Raw genomic sequence first — 16,836 nt, forward strand, 5'->3', positions numbered from 1 at the left:
GTCAGCATGTTTACCCATGATGTCGACTACGCAAGTTTAATCTTGTTCTGGCCATTTGCGATTTTTTTTAACAAGCAAAAGTCATTAGTCAGCTAGTTGTGATTTATCAAGTCAAAGCTGGTTCTTACAATGCAGTGGATGTCGGCTACTGTGTCTTAAATAATATTCTGTTTCGTGCGGCTACAGGGGTGCTCATGCAGAGATATCAGCAAGTGTAATCATGACACTGACTAAGCAAGTATTGACTAGTTCAGTCAATTTGTGACTTGTTGCAACAAGGAATGCCGATTAGTCAGTAAGCAGAGACTTACCAACAGTTTTCTATCACAGAAGCTAATAGTGTGCGTCTGCAATGGGAGACAACTGCTAGGGGTGTCAGCTGTTGGCGGATTTTAGCTACTGGATGGTGTCAGCTATTGTAGGATGTCAGGTACCGTATCTTAAAACTGTATTGTATCACCAGAAGCTGACATTCTCACCCTCGCAGTAGCTCACACGGCGCAGTAGCTGAGGTCCGAAGTAGCTGACTTGTCCAGTAGCATTACAGAGGAAAAGAGTGGGTGAGGGGAAGTGAGAGAGAGAGAGAGAGAAAGAGAGAGAGGGAGGGACAGAGAGAGAGAGAGAGAGAGAGAGAAGGAGAGACAGAGAGAGAGAGAGAGAGAGAGAGAGAGAGAGAGAGAGAGAGAAAATCCGCATCATTTAATTTCATATCACATGTGTCCGTGCACAAAATATTTCCACATCATCATCATCATCGTCATCACAATCAGTAAACTTTATCTCTCTACTTTATAAACCACCATAAATTTCCATCCTCTTCTCTCTCTAGCTGTCTGTAATGCTTACTTTAATGAGGTGCCAGTATTATGATAACTTACTGAGTAACTGTTGTCTAGGGGTAGCGTCTTTGACTATTACTCAGAACGTCCTGAGTCATGCATTCGAACACAGTCATTGCTTAAATCCGTACTAATATTACAAATGCGAAAGTAACTCTGGCTGTTACGCTTTCTCCATTAAACCGCTGAACCGCTTTTGATAAAATTTGTTATGGAGATAGCCTGAACGCTGAGGAAGGACATGAGCTGCTATAGAAAGTGTGTTGTCAACATATTTATTGATTAAAAAATATAACGCAATGTATGGAACAATAATTATTCTTTAAAGAATCAATTTCGTCTTTGACTTGTGAACTTTTTCATATTTTCGAAAATGATTTTATTTTTTTGATTTGTTCTGCTTAATACGATTCAACGTAATGATTACAACGTTTATACGAGTACAATCCTGTATGTGTTATGTCATATTTTAGTAACTGAGGGTCATGTGTAGCGCGTAACTTCTTTGTTGCGTTGAAATTGAACGAAAGACAGTGGTTATGTGGTTAGCGTTGATGTTTCAGATTAAATTTCTACCCGGGTGAAGTTTTTTACTGCTCGTGCCTTGATGTCTGCATAGTCCTCATCAACATTTTATCGTCATCGACTTGCAATTCCACGTAGTGGCGTCATAAAAATATTTACACAAAGCTCCCGAACATCGGAACCAGAATCTCCCTGCCAATAAAACCATACGCACATTTCATTTTACTGTTACACTAACGCAGCCATAATTAACAGCTAGAGTACACTGCTTACACAATCCTCAATGTATTTAATCCATGCCAATCCATACTTCCATACTAAAATTATAAATGCTAAAGAAACTGTGTCCGTTACGTTCTCACGACTAAATCGCTGAAATTTGGCATGAGGCCCCTTGACCCCAGGTGAAGAAGATAGTCTAATTTACATAACGTGTGGCACAAGATATATTGATTTAAAGAACATTACAGAAGTTAAGGAAAAATATTTATTCTTTCAAAAAGCTATTTACTTTTTCACATTTAAATTTTATCGTATATGTTAAAATGCTTTTATCTGTTGTTATGTTCTACTTAATATGATTCTGTGTAATCAATACAATGCTTAATCTGTTCTCAATGTGTTCAATCAATACTTCCATACCAATACCAGTATTATTAATTGCGAAAATATCTCACTCTGTTACAACTTGACGACTCTATCACTGAACCGATTCCGGTGGTATTTGGTGTAGAGATAGCTTGAACCCTGAGAAAGACCATAGCTTACTTTAGAAAGTTGTATATTTTTGAATATTATTAACAGTTTTAAATATGGTGTATGTGAGTGTCATACCGACAAAGTCAGCGCAATGGTTGGTGACTCTAAGTGTCTACAAAATATTCTGTGACAGTGTAAATACATTGTTATTGTTCGTGGTTTATGGTTTTTAGTTCCTACACCACCTGGCTTAGCTGGAGAGCTTTGGTGGTAAAACAAAAGTAAAGTCGGACGGTAAGTCCGAGAACCATATTTAATACTATTGATATAAGCTTCACAAACGTAAATCTGGTTTAACGCATAATTCTAAGAGAGCTCAAGCTCCGAATGTTACTCGAATCCAAGAAACCTCAGAGGAATCTCATGTCTGCCGCAACTTGGATGCAGAACATCAGACAGCCTGAAGAGGTACAGGGACGTTAGTAAAGCCAAGCCCGTCGCATTGAAGACGCTTGAAGACTCACAACGAAGACGTCATTTAAAGTTTGTACGATAAACAGAGGGTCGCACCTTTACACGTGTAGCACGAGAGGCTTTCTGTGAGACCGCATTTGTTTATGATCTATTACTGACTATGCTAATCATAAATTAGTTATCATAGGGGGATGGATCGAAATTGTAGGCACCATAACGCATTAAAATGGAAGGGAGAAACGATTGAAATATGTTCCTTTGGTGGCAAAGTCTTCCATTCAGTACTAGGTGAGCCAGAGAAACCCCTAAAAACTCTGCTTCAGCACGAATGCAATGAATCGAGGCAGTTTTCAATATAATTAGAAAATATAATGCATCCTTTCAGATTCGACATGCAGTAAAATAATAGAAACACATTCTTTATGAACCTACATACCGGCACTAAATACAATTTTTATACGTGTATATGTACACCGCTATAGACACAGACATTTCGTAAAATTACTGGCTTACTTAGTCAGCATCACTCATCATAACAAAACTACTGATACGCTAGCACCGAGTAACATATAATTTAGACTCTGGAAGTCATCCTTGTTCTGCCAACAGCCTTATTAAACAGGGCGGAGAACCGAGCAGAAATTCAGGGCACGCCCTTGGGACGGGAAACTGTTCCTAAAAGGCGGAAGAATCAGTGATGATCAACGGAATGAGGATGCAGAAGGTAATGGAAACCACTACATTAAAGACACGTAATATGTATGCGCAGAACATGAAGCCTGTAATTGATAAGTGTCATGATGATATCTCCATTGGCAAAAGATTCCAGACTAGTCCTTCATTCGTATTTTCGGGAGGGGACCGCCAAAGAGGAGGCGACTATATGAAAAAGATTGAATAACCAACGAAAGGGTACTGTTCTACGAATCGGGACGTGTAAAATCAGAAGTCTGAACGTGGTAGGGAAGCTGGAAAATCTGAGAAGGGAAATACTAAAGCTCAGTATAGATATAGTGGGTGTCAGTGAAGTGAACTGGAAAGAAGACAAGGGTTTCTGGTCAGATGAGTATAGGATAAGATCAACAGCACCAGAAGATGGTATAACAAGAGCAGGCTTTCTTATGAGTAGGAAGATAGGGCAGAGAGAGAATTCGTGTGATCAGTTCAGTGATAGCGTTATTTTCATCAGAATCGACAGCAAACCAACACCGACAACAATAATTTAGGTATACATGCTGACATCGCAAGCAGATGATAAAGAGACAGAAAAAGTATGATAAAATCTTCTCGGGTGATCATCACAGTGACAGCACATGAACTATATAGATACGTGTACTGAAGAGTAATTTGCATGATAAAGAAGCAAGAGGAACAGGGAAGTTATTCTGGGTTAGTGTGGGTGTCAAACTCCCAAGTGAAATGTTACATGTTGTGGAGCTGTTAGATTACAAGGTTGGGTGAATCACATTAATTTGTATGTAAGAGTGTAGTATTCATGAGAGAAATAAAAGGAGATGACATTGTTCTGGTGAGTATAGATAATTTTGGCATGGTCAAAGGTAGTCTACGAAAGGGATTACTAGGTGTCCTTTCGGATGTCCTGAATGAAGACCATGTTGATGCGTCAGAAGGAGGCCTTGTCCACAAGCAAGCTGCTGATATATCTGTGCTGCACGAGAAAGTGAAACATTTATTGTACAGAAAATCACATAGAATTCCAAGACTTAGTGATAGAAGAGTATACTGACCAGCAGTTGGTTTATGGTATCATGGTGACAACCCTTGGGGTGCAAGCATTGTCGTTGTCCCAGAAAAGTCACCGGATGGCACGAAAAACATAGATTACAATTACCTGAATGCAAGAACAATTACAGATACATATCCTATAGCAAATATAAGGAAACCTCGGGAGAACTTAGATCATTTTAAATATTTCCCAACAATGTATTTTAGAAGTGACTGTCACCAGTTGGAAGTGGATCTAGAAGATCATCCAAAAACAGTCTTAACAGTACCTTGGGGCCATTATCAATAATATAGATGCTGTTTGATCTTAACAACACCCAGCTACTTTGCAAAGGCTATTGGAGTGCTCAGCGGACTGAAACCAAAACAATGTATGGTTTAACTCAATGATATCACTGTGTTTTTGAAGGAGATGGAAGAACATGTGCATCGACAGGAGGAAGTTTTCAAAAGGCTATATACCACATGACATGCTCAGTGTGGATAATTGTCATTTTGTAGCAACACAGATGAATTATTCGGTTTGTGTGGTTAGTGAACAGGGTTTCCAAACTGATCCACATTTGATTTCTGCAGTCCACAATTTTGCACCACCACAAACATCAAAATAGCTGCAGCCATTTCTCATGCTTTGTTATTATTGTAGAGAAATTTATTAAGGGGTTTTCTGAAATTGCTGAATCACTAAATTGGGTGTTGGAAAATGGGGTGAAATTTCAGTGATCAGCTGACAGTGAAACTCTGTTAAAGGTTTGAAACAGGCATTATCGTCAAATCCAGTACTGGTATTTCGAGATTTTAATAGAGAATTTATTTTATTGTGCAACGTAAGTAGTCTGGCGATTGGATGTGTTCTTAGACAAATATGGATGGCAAAGAGCGCTTAGTGGCATGTGCACCAGGAAGCTGTATAAAGCAGAATAGAATTATTATAAGACAGAAAAAGCAATGTTAGCTGTTATTTATGGTGCATCTTACTTCGATTGTTACTTGTATGGCAGAAAGTTTAAAGTTGTGACAGACCATGCTGCATGAAAATTCTGGGGCTAAAGAGCCCATCGAGTATACTGAGGTGAGCACCTCTGAAGTTGTGTGAATTTGATTGTGAGGTGCTGCATAAACCCAGAGAAAGGCACAGTAATACTGACAGCATAGATAGTAAGGTTGGAGTTTTACAATGTTTGAGTAGGTGTATTGCTGATTGGCAACTGACGCTGACTGCCAGTTATTTACATCATAGCAGCAGTTTATCACAGAGGAGAGCTTGTTGTGCAGAACAAAAGGTTGATCACACCTATAGCTTTAGTGGATGAAGTACTGAAGTGCATGACAATGTTTTAGCAGGTCATGGCAGATGGAGAGCAGCTGACTCACACGGTAGCTGAGAAGCTTTTGTGGTGGACAAGGCAACAGCACATGGAACAATATATCAAAAACAGTATACTTTGTGCACAATGTGCTGATGTCAGTCACCATTGGGTCCCATTACAGAGGTTACCAGCAGCGCCCAAACCATTAAAAATACTGGGGATGGATGTTCTGGGCCCATTTAATCGTACAACACCTGGTAATCTCTACTTATCGACCATGATAGATGGTTTTTCGCGTTTTTCACAATAGTTTCCATTCTGGACCAGCAAATGCGTACATTAGCACAAGCTGTGGCGAACAGCTAGTTGCTTAAATTTGGATTTCCTGATACCATAATCATTTATCAGGGCACTAGCTTTACATCAAATTTACTGAAACAGCTATGAAAGTTGCAGTGCAATCACGAGCTTTAAACTAGTTCTTTCAGTCTAATGGCTGAGTGCGTCAAGGAAACTGAGTCATAATGTGATTACTCATCACAATGATGCGATGTCTTTCTCGCATTCATCATTTCCGTGCACTACTATAAAGTCAAAAGTGGGCCTGGACTCTCAACATATGAGGAAAATGTCCTCACCCTTTCAGGTTATTAAACTTATTGATGGGAGAAACAGTGATTCAGTAAAGAAATTTTCGAAAGATTACGTGAATTTTGACAGAGAGCGAGAAACGCAAACACAAAAGCTCTCGAGTGACAAGAGCGAACACAATAGTCTATGGCTAGGTTATGACGATACAGAATGGGACAATATGTGTTTGTGATAAACTCTGCACACATAAGAGCTGGGCAAAGAAATTCTTGGCCCCAGTACCAAGGACCATATAGGGTCATAAAAATAATGTCACCTGTCGACGTTAATTTGCAGTTGCTGATGGCTGTTGTTTATTCATAGTGTGTAAAGCTACTTAGAAAGCTATAGATGGTTTTTCACCTGTGCCCATGTCATCATCAGACCAGGATACTGAAGCTGAAAAGCGGAAGAGAAATGGCCAAGTCAACTGGGTGCACAGGGTGTTGTACCAGACAAAACAATACTCATCAGTACAGTGGTGGGATCTTAGGTAAACTCCTGAAGGAGGTTGATTTGATGCTACAACATATAAAATATTAGATCAGTTTATTACAACTTGAATAAGATGAAATACTTAATTTTGTAACAGTCCATGTCCACAGGAAAGTCATGAGTATTTATTACTATCACTGAATATTAACATATCACTTGATACAGAACAAGATACTAATCTTTTCTCACAGAGTACAACTGATGATAAACATTTATGCAGAGGTCTGTCTAATACAACTAATGCATTGCTGTCTTGGTACAGAGAGAATGCTGCCATCATGAACGATCATTGCTGACTGGATTGAGTGACACTCTGTTCAGACATAAGTACGTATGCTGCAGTGGGGGCGTATGGAACTCTTGAGGTCATGTCTACCACCACTATCTCCCATTAATCGTTCCCTCTGGCAGTAAATATACTTACTAGTGGTTTCATCATGAGGTATCAGCGTTGTCTTGGCACCTTGTTATTCGGGTGACACCATGACATAACATTTCTCCCCCCCCCCTCCCCCCCCCCACCCCCCACCCCACCAACCACTGTGCTGTCGTCATGTAGGGATGTGTCATGTACCGATGGCAGGGGAAAGCCTGACTGTGGATGTAGATGAGAAAACGTAGTGGAACGACGGCTGATGGCAACTGTCCATCTGCACCCCACTATCCACCTTGCGAATGACTAGGAAAACTGGCTGAAAAACCAGCCACAGGATGCATGCCTGCATTCAGTGATGCACACACTGTTGTCAGGTTGGCAGTAAGTGGAACTCCTGGAGAAACATGATAGTGCCTCTATGGACATCGGCTCAGGCTGGAGATGGGCATGGTTGGCAGCGACTGCAGCAGTGGCTGCAGGCACAGTGGCACTATGTCGACCTTTAAGGGCACAACCCAGGATGGTACCATCTGTGGCAGACAGAGAGGTGGAGATGAGCACTCTTGTGGACGCCAGCGGCGTTCTGAGTCTGTGGGCAAGAATTCTGCGACAGAATCATTGACGTACTCGCCAAAGCACTACAGCTTGATCTGAGTGATGCCAATCCAATCCAGCGGAACCGTTTAAGACGTAAGAACTTGATAAGGCTGTTGTTAAGGCATTGTTCTCCAAACACTGTTTCTTGCCAAAAATTTTAAAGTAGATTCTTACTGTGGCTGAACAAATTGTTTCTGCAGTGGCCGCAGGTGATGCAACAGGATATGGTGGCGACGACCATGTAATAATTCTGCTGACGACATCCCATCATGTGGCAAAGAGTGATAGGAGGAAAGAAAACTGTTTAATTCTTCCTCTCATCAGTGGGAGAGACAAAGTTTCTCCATGTGACTTTTGAATGTTTGAATGAAGCGTTCAGTTTCACCCTTAGACTTATGGTGGAAAGGAACAGTAGTGACATGATGTGTGTCCAGAATGAAATTATCACTCTGCAGTGGAGTGCACTGGAGTGGAGTGTGCGCTGATATGAAGCGCACCCTCCGATGCGGAGTAAAAATTTCATTCTAGAACCCTCCCGCAGACTGTGTCTAAGCCATGTCTCCGCAATATCCTTTCTTCCAGGAGTACTAGTTCTGCAAGGTCTGCAGGAGAACTTCTATGAAGTTTGGAAGGTGGGAGACGAGGTACTGGCGGGATTAAAGCAGTGAGGACGGGTTGTGAGTTGTGCTTGGGTAATTCTGTTGGTAGAGCACTTGCCCGCAAAAGGCAAAGGTGTCGAGTTCGAGTCTCGGTCTGGCACACAGTTTTAATATGTCAGGAAGTTTCATGGTGTACGTCACTGGCAGCACAAACTCTTGAAAATTGGCTGCCATGAAGTGCATTCTATTGTCCGAAACCAGGACCTCAGGAAGACCTTCAAGATAAAAAACAGAAAACAAAGCCCATTCATACTTGCATTAGTGGTGGATTTCTTGGGAACAACAAAAGGAAATTTACTGTACTCACCCACCATAGAGTGGCATGGAGAGCTGCATCAAACCAGTGTCAGGACTGAAGACCACAACAACAACAACCCACCACCACCATCCATTGCGTGTTCCAGATGGACTCGCAAGATCAATATGGATGGGTTGCCATGACGCAGACGGATGTGGCAACTAAAAAAAAAAAAAAAAAAAAAAAAAAAACTGAGACAAGTCAGCATTCGAATGTCGGGCAATGGGCGTATACAACAGCTAATACTGACATTCAGACAATATCAGAACCCAAGGATGTAATTTTTGCACTGTCTGTGGTGCAACAGGCTTGGAAGGATTGAGCAAGGCCATTAAAGGGTGATTATCTTTAATCAAATAGAACTTCTGACTGTACAGATGTTGGTAGAATTTGGCAACGCCATAGGTAATGGCGAGCACCTTTTCTTCAGGATGACTGTAATTACACTGCGCTTTGTTAGGAGGTTCCTAGACAAAAGACTATCAGAATAGACAGAAGACTATCAGAAAATCAGAAGAACCTGTTCTATCGGACAGCACAGCTCCAATCTTCTAAGAACTGGATCCACAGCTAACACCACAGACTTAGCTGTATGAAAATGGCACAAACAGTGACGACTTAATAATGTGTACTTTAGTTGCTGAAATGCAACCTGACATACTTGAGACTGCTCAGAGGAACATGTTTCCAGCCCGGCTGATTCAGTGGAGCAGCAATTTGCACAGCGTTTGCAATGAATTTAATGTAATATGTAAGCTTGCCCATAATACACTCCTGGAAATTGAAATAAGAACACCGTGAATTCATTGTCCCAGGAAGGGGAAACTTTATTGACACATTCCTGGGGTCAGATACATCACATGATCACACTGACAGAACCACAGGCACATAGACACAGGCAACAGAGCATGCACAATGTCGGCACTAGTACAGTGTATATCCACCTTTCGCAGCAATGCAGGCTGCTATTCTCCCATGGAGACGATCGTAGAGATGCTGGATGTAGTCCTGTGGAACGGCTTGCCATGCCATTTCCACCTGGCGCCTCAGTTGGACCAGCGTTCGTGCTGGACGTGCAGACCGCGTGAGACGACGCTTCATCCAGTCCCAAACATGCTCAATGGGGGACAGATCCGGAGATCTTGCTGGCCAGGGTAGTTGACTTACACCTTCTAGAGCACGTTGGGTGGCACGGGATACATGCGGACGTGCATTGTCCTGTTGGAACAGCAAGTTCCCTTGCCGGTCTAGGAATGGTAGAACGATGGGTTCGGTGACGGTTTGGATGTACCGTGCACTATTCAGTGTCCCCTCGACGATCACCAGTGGTGTACGGCCAGTGTAGGAGATCGCTCCCCACACCATGATGCTGGGTGTTGGCCCTGTGTGCCTCGGTCGTATGCAGTCCTGATTGTGGCGCTCACCTGCACGGCGCCAAACACGCATACGACCATCATTGGCACCAAGGCAGAAGCGACTCTCATCGCTGAAGACGACACGTCTCCATTCGTCCCTCCATTCACGCCTGTCGCGACACCACTGGAGGCGGGCTGCACGATGTTGGGGCGTGAGCGGAAGACGGCCTAACGGTGTGCGGGACCGTAGCCCAGCTTCATGGAGACGGTTGCGAATGGTCCTCGCCGATACCCCAGGAGCAACAGTGTCCCTAATTTGCTGGGAAGTGGCGGTGCGGTCCCCTACGGCACTGCGTAGGATCCTACGGTCTTGGCGTGCATCCGTGCGTCGCTGCGGTCCGGTCCCAGGTCGACGGGCACGTGCACCTTCCGCCGACCACTGGCGACAACATCGATGTACTGTGGAGACCTCACGCCCCACGTGTTGAGCAATTCGGCGGTACGTCCACCCGGCCTCCCGCATGCCCACTATACGCCCTGGCTCAAAGTCCGTCAGCTGCACATACGGTTCACGTCCACGCTGTCGCGGCATACTACCAGTGTTAAAGACTGCGATGGAGCTCCGTATGCCACGGCAAACTGGCTGACACTGACGGCGGCGGTGCACAAATGCTGCGCAGCTAGCGCCATTCGACGGCCAACACCGCGGTTCCTGGTGTGTCCGCTGTGCCGTGCGTGTGATCATTGCTTGTACAGCCCTCTCGCAGTGTCCGGAGCAAGTATGGTGGGTCTGACACACCGGTGTCAATGTGTTCTTTTTTCCATTTCCAGGAGTGTACATGGGAGCTCCTTAATGTTACGGAGCTCTGGCAGATCTTTAATTGGAGACAAATGTGAATCACCAGGATGAATACCTCGTGCATTTACTGTATAACATGTCTTAAATATTCAAGTTCTTTGTGGAAGAAGGAGCACTCTTCCTTGTTGCACTTTAAGCTAGCTGCAGAAAGAACTTGAAACAAGCAATCTAAATTTGCCAAATGTTCAGCTGGCATACGACCTGTGACAACAGTATTGTCCAAATAGTTTGTGCAACAAGGGACTTGTGCTATTAATTGTTCCAGGAGCTGCTGAAAAATAGCAGCGCTTCTGAACAGTATCCTTTGAAACTGGGACAAACCCAGGCTGGTGTTTATCGCAAAATATTACTTCGACTATTCATCCAGCAACAAATGTAAGTATGCCTCATGTAAGTCACTCTTCGAAAAGAATTTGCACTGTCCTAATCCGTCCATTAATACTTCCGGTCGTGGGAGTGGAAGAAATCCACATCTGTTTGTGGATTTACTGTCGCTTTAAAACGAGCACACAGACGTAAATATTCTGACGGCTTTTTGAGAATGACCAAAGGTGATGACGATTGACTTATAGAAACAGGTTGGATAACCCAGTTTTCTTACCATCGTTGCATTTCCTGAACAGCTTGTTCACATATTGAATCGGCAACAGATCTTGTGCGAAAAAAATAGCGGTTCTGCAGTGTCTTATGTGCACTTAAAAATCTTTATCCCTTCCTAAACCTGATTCAGGCAGGTCACTGTCCTTTTGATACAGGACTGAAACATTTGTATGAAGAACTTAAATGCAGATTTGTGACACATTGTCTTGTATGCATAGGCTGAACAAATCAATCAAGTCTAAACCAAAAACGTTTGTACTGATCCTAGAACTGAGTACGTGAAACACATTTTGTGGTGGCACGGAAAGTTGCTGGCAAACTACACATGCCAAGTACTGATATTTTGTGTCCGTCATATGCAGACAAAACAGAGGTAGGTTTTTGTGGCCGTGGGCTAGCAATCCTTTCAAATTTGCATTTGTTGATAAGGGAAACAAGCATCAGTGTCTAACTGAAATTTGTCTTTTGAGCCATTCGTAACGGGACAAAAAGTTTGCTCCTCTGTCTATATACTTCAGCAGAAGTTCCGTCAACGCAGAAATGCGCGCCTTTTCCTGTGCTGGCTCTAACGGCAATGTCGACATGACATGCACTTTCGATAGCTTCGCTGAAGCTCCGCACCTGCACAGCGCGGCCCTGGCCCCAGCTCGGATTGCTTAGATAACACACTTGTCTACCACAGTGGAAAATTTTTGTAACAAGAATGAAATTTTCACTCTGCAGTGGAGTGTGCGCCGATATGAAGCTTCCCGGGAGATTGAAACTGTGTGCCGGACCGAGACTCGAAATCGGGACCTTTGCTTTTCGCGGGCAAGTACTCTACCAACTGAGCTACACAAGCACGACTCACGACCCGTCCTCACAGCTTCAAATCTGCCAGTACCTCATCTCCTACCTTTCAAACATCACAGAAGCTCTCCTGCAAATCTGCCAGGAAGTTTCATTTTGAATCAAGATAAGGACACGATTTCCTATCTTTATCTGAAAATCACTGATGAAGACAAGACTTCCACGCTGTATTGTGTAGTATATCTTGTGTACCAAGAGACTGAAAGTTTTTATCTTTACGTTTACTGTTAGGCAGAGCTCTGTTTTTATTCACTTTAACAGTAGTATGTACTTTAGACTAAGTGTTTCGTGCACTTTTAACAACAGAAATACACATCCCCTCAAAATCCACTTCAGTTGTGTCCGCAATAGTTTGAGATTCCACAATAGGAAGAACTGTTTTCAGATAGTACTCTGACAATTTGAGAATAGCATTGCGATTGTGTGTATCTGACACATTTTGTGTGATTGGATCAAGTAACATAACATCACTATAATTGCTTCTGTATATTCCGATTTGTGTAAATGGAATGAGACTACGGTTAATCAAAGAGTTGAAGAAAATGAATACCAATCACCGTAATTTTATTAATTATTTTATTGGACTACCAGTTTAGGAGCCTATTGGCATCTTCTTCAGGCCCCTGTGTAAACCGATAAAATCAATCTTAATGTGCGCAACAAATATGATATACAATTTCAGTTTCATTATTTATTTATTTTAAATAATGGCAAATGGTTTTGCATAGCAGGTTTGTTGTCTGTTTTAAGCTTGATTTTGTCGATTTATGCAGGAGCCTGAAGATGGAGCCAATGAGCCATCGAAACTGGTAGTCCAGTAAAATAATTTATAAAATTACAGCTGTCGGTATTTATTTCCTTCAAGTCACTATAACCGAGTCCACAAAAAATATTAAACCTGTAATGTCTTTTTAGCCCTCTAAGTTAGGCAATCCACTGTTTCAAAGCTTGTGTAGACTACTTCTTGAGACGGACAAATTTAAACCTCGCTTCAGCGACATGCAACTGAGCGTCATACTGTTTATTGAGCAGCCTAACATGTTCTCCATAACTTAATAATTTCTGGACAAGAATCACGGCACAGTTTTAAACACAGACGGAACACTTTGGCTCTGACAGTCGAAAGAAAAAAAGCATTGCAATAGTAATTGTGTCATCTGTTGGACAATGAGCAGCAGTCATTCAATCTGCTGCGCCTGAAACGGAACAACTTCGTTTAGACACAATTTCTGAGGCGGCTCCGATATGGTTAAATACGTTAGATTCCATACAGAAAAATCAATATGCATTTGGCACACTCAGGGCGAAAAATGCACGGGAACAATGTGCTCACAGTGCTAAGTTTGTAATCTGACGAGTGAAGTTTATATAGACGACCATCTCTGTCGACATTTGTTGTACGGGACAAAATAACACTCATCCGTTTAGTGCTGGGTTTTCAGCTTTACGCCTGGAGGTGACCAATTTGATACTACAACACATAAAGGATTAGATCACTTTATTACAACTTGAACAAGAAAAATACGTAATTTTGTGAAAATCTCTGCCACAGGAATGTCGTTAGTATTTATTACTGTGACTGAACATTAATGTATAGCTTGCTACAGAACAAGATAGCAGTCTCTTCTCACAAAGTACAATTGACGATAACCGTTTATGCAGAGTTCAGTCTAATACAACTATTGGACTGATGACCTGGTATAGAGACGATGCTGTCGTCTTTGGCAATGACTGCTGACTGGGTTGAGAATCACTCTGCTCCGACATAATCTGATCAACCAGAACATTATGACCACTGACCTACCAGCGATATGAACTCGTCCAGCGGGTAAGAGCGTCACCTGGCGAGAAATGATTGATAGTCAGACACATGCACTGTGCATCTAGTACGACAGAGCGTACTATCCGCGTGTAGATTAAGAAAGTCGCGCGATCTATTGGAGTCTGACCGGGGGAAGACTTTGATGGCCCGAAGCATTTCGGAAACTGCACGATTTGTCTGGTGTTCGAGAACTGCTATGGCGAGTGTCTTCAACACGTGGCGAAAACAAGAACGTCGTGGGTTTGGGCGGCCGGACCTCATTACAGATGTCGGACATCGTAGGCTAGGCAGACGGGAAAAACAGGACAGGCAGGAAACTCTGAAGGAATAAACATCAGTCTTTAATCCTGGGCAGAGTATAAGCATCTCTGAACACACTGTCCACCGAACACTCCTACTATGGGTCTCCGCAACAGACGACGCATGCATGTGCCAATGTTAACACCATGACGTCGGCAACTAAGATTGAAATAGGCACGTGACCATAGTCGCTGAACGTTGGTGGAATGGCAGGGCGTTGCATGGTCTTATGAATCCCAATATCTTCTTCATCATGCCGATGGTAGGGAGCGAATCCGTCGTCTTCCATGGTACCAGCTCCTTGATACCTATACAGCGGGACGGAGACAAGCAGGTGGCAGCTCCATTACGCTCTGTGGAATAGTCACATGAGAATTCATGAGTCCAGTGGAGCTCGTGCAAGGCACTATGACTGCAACGTTGTAGCGGCATTTTTCAACAGGATAATGCGCCATGTGTTGTCCCCCCCCCCCCCCACCCCACCCAACTCGCCAGATCTGAACCCGATCGAACACATCTGGGATGTTATAGAACTTGGCGTCAGAGCTCACCGCCCCCTTCTCGGAATTTACGGGAATTAGGTGACTTGTGTGTGCAGATGTGGTGACAACTCCCTCCAGCGACCTACCAAGGCCTCATTGCTTCCATGCCGCTGTTATTCTTGCCGAAGGTGGACATAACCGGCTGTCAGCTAGGTGGTCATAATGTTCTGGCCCATCAGTGTAAGTAAGCGTGCTGCAGCGGCGGCGGTGGTCTATGGAATTCCTGAAGGCATGTCCACGCCACTTCCTTTCATTCGTCGTTGCTTTTGGCAGCGACTATGCTTAGTTGTTTTCCGTCGTGAGGTACTAACCTTGCCTTGAGTCCTCCATCTTCTGACTATACCACTGACGAGATACCTCAAGCACTTTGACAACGTCAAGGAGAAGCACGTTACTCTGTTATATGTTGGTTGTTCGAGGTAATGTGTGTAGTAACATCGTTTTCTATGGTGTTTTGGAATGTCGTGGGTCTGTTTTCGTTATTATGCTTTGTGCATTCTGGGGAATTTATGATGATGTCTTGGATCGTGAGTAGGGTGTATCGTTAGCTGCTATCAGTATGTGATGAACTATTTACACGCACTTTTTGAAAGAGGGAGCGGAAATTACGAAATTCCTTTCTCGCTAGTGGCGTATGAGCAGGAACGTTCAGGATGAGTGTGATTCTCCTTTATCTCCTGCACGTCTTCAGGAGGCGAGTAGAAATGCGCTGAGGAAGCGCCCACTCGAGCCCGAGGTGGTATTTTACAAGCAAGAGGACTTCATAATGAAGAGTCACCAGTAGACGCTGCAAGACTGATGTACAACACCTGGGAGGTGCGAACCGAGATACGGGAATTACAAGAAGCATTCACCTAACTGCAAAATGAGGTACGGAGTGAAGGTGTACTAACGGCAGCGCAAGACGAATATCAAGGGTGAAGACGTTCATCTGAGAATTTAAGACAACAATTTTGGCAAGTAGTAGACATGGTGCCGCAAACGCTAGTGCTTATGAAGAGGGGATGGTTGGATGCAAAAAGAAAAACTGCTAAAGACAGTGTTCGGCAAAGCAGATAGTGGCGACATCCGAGAATTAAACAATACACTAGAACGCTTACATGAAGTAGCAGACGCTATCAGACCACCGTGGCGTGGCATACCACCCAGTTATCAAATTTAGAACACACTGTACTGCATAACACCAGAGTAGTACCTGAATTAACGGTAGAGATGGCGCAGTATGCACGAAATAAGATCCGAATGGCAAAGAAGAATTTGGATACAGTGCAGACCCGACTGAATTCCCTGGCGGACAGTGTAAATGATGCAAGTATGGAAGTGGCAACATTTCATGAATCAGACCATCATGCAGTGCGCGGACAACTAAGCTCTACTTTGTAACCACCGAATCAATTCGTAGCTGGGCTACAGAAGGCTCAGTGAAAATTCATTGTATAATTTCAACACGTAGTGGAACAGATCGAGAAGAATCTGTCACTGTTTACCGTATGGCAATGGATGAAATAAACACAGATGGAGGGAGGTTGTACGTGTAGGTTCGGTTCCCAGTAGCAAGAATCAATGCACGTTACCAGTGATCCACAGTTCATCCATATTCGATGAAATGCGGAACTGTAATGAAATGGGCACGAGTGAGGATACGGGAAGTGTTGTGACTATCGGAACAGAGAAAGACCTACATACTGATGTCAATGGAGGAACTACGATCTGACCGACTAGAATTGTTGAGACTGGTGAAGAGGTATATGAGGTAGAACTGTTATCAGGAAAAACAGAAGCTGCTGAGTGCAAGAGGAAGACCTGTCACCACAGCCTTATTTTCAGAAAGTAGGCATGCATTGAATCTATTCATTTTTTC

General features: G+C 43.2%; 1 protein-coding gene across 2 annotated transcripts in view; it reads left to right on the top strand.

Annotated features, from left to right (window-relative positions):
• The window catches only part of LOC126458000 (ATP-binding cassette sub-family C member 4-like), a 310,841-nt gene that overhangs the window by 11,673 nt on the left and 282,332 nt on the right, over nucleotides 1–16,836 (top strand). The window lies entirely within an intron of this gene.

Source organism: Schistocerca serialis, chromosome 2 (genome assembly GCF_023864345.2).
Source record: "Schistocerca serialis cubense isolate TAMUIC-IGC-003099 chromosome 2, iqSchSeri2.2, whole genome shotgun sequence".
Lineage (NCBI taxonomy): Eukaryota > Metazoa > Arthropoda > Insecta > Orthoptera > Acrididae > Schistocerca > Schistocerca serialis.